The 3,589-nt window shown below is 36.0% G+C and overlaps 1 pseudogene; it reads right to left on the reverse strand.

The window, feature by feature from the left end:
- Nucleotides 1-456: 456 nt before the first annotated feature.
- On the reverse strand, nucleotides 457-1,612 carry LOC123847625 (inositol polyphosphate 1-phosphatase-like; annotated as a pseudogene).
- Nucleotides 1,613-3,589: the final 1,977 nt, after the last annotated feature.

Below are 3,589 nucleotides of genomic sequence, written 5' to 3' on the forward strand. Positions count from 1 at the left end.
TCCAGCCTTTTTAGGAATTCAATTAGACCTTAGAGTTGGAGGCTCAGGAGGAATGAAAAAGGAATAAATTCAGAGAGAGCAAGCCTTATCGGCCCAATGACATGGATCTCCCTGGTCTCCTGGCCCTCCCCACCCCAGAGCTGCAGCATGCTCAGAATGCCCTCCTTACCTACAGCTCATCCAGGACACCAGAACTTAAGTTGCCTGGAGGAGTTAGCAGTTACTGGTAGACCTCACCTCTCCAACTTGAAGGAAGTGCCAAGTTTGTTAGTGCCTCCTAGCTTTGCTCCACCAGCTGCTGTTGCAATGGTATGGTCCCACCCTCCCTTGCCCCAGCCAAACCTGAGGGCTCCTCCATCCCCTCGAGACTTCCCCATGACAAAGCTACCTCCAAAGATAGAGATGTGGGAAATAGTTTCACACTTTAGTTTATAAGTATATGAGAACATGATTTATCTATGTATATGTATCTGCATATGCTAGATTTTGGATGAGGAGGCTCAAGCATGACTCTCTAGACGTTTCCTTAATCTGTATGCAATGAATCCTCCCTTGTTGGCCCTCCAATTTACTCTAATGGTGCTTTCACTTTACATGTGGTGCACGGACTGTGGCAAGTCAAATCCTGTCTCTGGATTTCTTTCCAAGCATTCTTTTAAATCTCATTGTTCCATCCATGGCCCTGAGTATAGCATGAGCAGCACAAGAGTCCCACTTGAATGTGGTATCTTCTAAAATGTTGTAAATGTCCATAAGACCTTGGACAACACAAAGACTCTCATAAGCAGCCTCGGCCACCTAGAATATGTTATCTCCACATACCCCTGAGGATTTGACTTTGATAGGTTTCATTTTCACTTGTACTATTTTGTTACAAGTACAAGCTGAAGACCAGTGGGAGAATTCCACCTCAGAACTGGTGTTTTCAATCAGTTGGCTCTGTGTTTCATCGCTCTTTCTTTTAGAGATAAGGGCTGAAATGAATGGATATTGGTCCCCATGTAAGAAGGACCCTAGTAGCACTGTCCTTTCCAACTGAGTGTGTTTAAATCTTGTGTACAAAATATTAGTTGATGACCCCCTTCAGGGGCATCCTTGTCTGAATGTCATAGATACCAGCTAAAATGATGTCCATAGGGAAAGATTCCTTGAATGGATTTAATGTCAGCTGGACTTTTTATACTCAAATTTCTAAAATTTCCTGTAGAATGTTGAACTCTACAGAATCCAGGGTTGGGTCAGTAAAGGTGACATCCTGATGAACAACCTTAGCTAAAGCTTCAGGTGCCAAACTGTTATCATTAAGGACTTTGCTAAGAAGCTCTACCATTTTTTTCTCGGTTCGGCATAGTCTTAAGATTACCTTTCTTTCTAAATCATTAGTAAACTCATTGGATTCCTTTCCAGAAAATTTTTTTTTTTTTCCCAAGCCTGGAAACTTCTCCATATTCTGTTTCATAACTTCTGTTATGAACTGTGAACTTCTTGTTCTTTCCTCCTCCTTTCTTTTCTTCTATCAAGCTTTCTGGAAGAAGGCTTCCTTCTGCCTGCATGCCCAGGTTATGGCAGCTTTCTCAGAGGCATGGAGCAGCTCATGGGGAATGTCTGACATTTTTTAACCTTGCTTTTCAGTTGAAGCTGCTGATGGAACTGGTACCCCTGGGCCTTCAAAGTTCTGGAAGATAGGAAATTCAAGACCAATGTGTCAGCAGGCTTTATTTCTCTTGAAGTGTCTCTCCTTGGCTTGCAGATGGTCACTTTCTTGCTGTGTTCTCACATGGCCTTTCCTCTGTGAATAACTTTTTTTGCTTTGTTTTGTTCTTTGCTTTTCTATTTTAATTACAAAAGCAAGTTTCCAACCAAAACACAGAAATCAGTCATAGAAAAATAAGAAAGGAAAAATCTCCAAGCTGTATAATAAAATCCTAGGAGTTCGGGCTCAGTGTGTATGTTGCAGCGGAGGGAGGACAGACAGATGACTGGCCATCAAAGATAAGGTAGAGCTATGGGAGATATTGAAGTTGTCCTTAATAATGAGAGAACACAATGATCTCATTGTTTTCATAACGTCTTTAAGCATTCTAAAAAGTAAATATATATATATATTTAATTTAAAGTTTTAAAGTTTTTGTAATGCTTCCAAAATTTTGAGAGTTTGGAGCAATAATGAATTAAAAAAAAAAGGTAACTAAAAATGGACAAATCATCATTTTAAATCATCACTATTCTTTTTGTTCATGTTTTTGAATTAAAGAAATAAATAAAAAATAATACTATATAAAGAAATCTAGACCATGAAGAACTAGAATCAAAAGAACCATAGCTTCATATTCCATTTGCATGTTTCCTGGCTTTCCATAAAAACCTTGTACCCTGTTGAAATATGTCATAAAACAAAATCAAAAGAATATATAGATTGTTAATATCAATTCTTTAAAGTAAAGATTACATTCAACCTCTCTATAAATAAGAAATTATTGGGCTGGGGGATGTCAAGTTTTATCTACCAGGTAAACAAAATTCTGGAGTACTTGGAATCTCTTTATTTAGCATTGAGCCAGAATGGATCAGATTGATTTTGTGGGTTTTTTTGGTCAAGTTTGTACAGAAAATTATGTCAAAATAATTAAAGTCAGTCTATTGGCTTTAAACAAGGTATAAATTTTAAAGGAATGTTATTTAGGTTTATCTGAATTAATATATTTTTCGTTAACAGTAAACTATATTTTAACTAGTATGACATTATGAATGTATAAATTAATGTATTACTAACATATCAATAATTGTCTAACCAATAGTTTGTTATTTTTTTTAAAGATTTTATTTATTTGTCAGAGAGAGAGAGAGAGTGAAAGAGAGACATAGAACGGCAGGCAGAGGGAGATGCGGTCTCCCTGCTGAGCAGGGAGAGCGATGCTGGACTTGATCCTAGGACCCTGGGATCATGACCTGAGCTGAAGGCAGACACTTAACTGACTGAGCCATCCAGGCATTCCTTAACCAATACTTTAAAAGGGAAAGAATAATTTTCTGAAATGTAACACTACAAAATACCTAAGAAAATATTTACATGTTATCAAATTTCTTCATTTGGGATTTCCTTGTGTTGTTGTAAGTTTAATAATTTGTGGGTTTTTTTTTTCTATTATTTTGGTGATGATCTTTTCTTGAACCCTATAGGAGAATCCTGTTTTATGACACTGTATTATGAACTTAATTTCAGATAGCTCCAATGTCTCTGGTATGTGGTAAATAGAATTATTTTGCAACATTAAAAATAATACCCAAGAGATAGTCCAGGTAATTAAATTATTTAAAATATGCTGATACTAGTTTAATTTTAACATTTCATAACAGATGCAGATGCAAAAATCAAAGAAAATCTTATTTGTGCATTATGTATATTTTGGTCTCAAAGTTGCAAATAAAACAACAAGGAACTAATTGCCATGATAATCAATTTTGTAACAATTCTCTCATTTCAATAGAGATTGTAATAGTAAATAGTAAATAAGCAGATTGGAATGTAAAAAAAATGTATTTTTTCATTAAAATATATAAAAATAAAGAAATAAAAAAGTTGTACCTT

Source organism: Mirounga angustirostris, unplaced genomic scaffold (genome assembly GCF_029215605.1).
Source record: "Mirounga angustirostris isolate CCGP_5_RB_7025 unplaced genomic scaffold, mMirAng1.0.hap1 SCAF_2, whole genome shotgun sequence".
NCBI lineage: Eukaryota > Metazoa > Chordata > Mammalia > Carnivora > Phocidae > Mirounga > Mirounga angustirostris.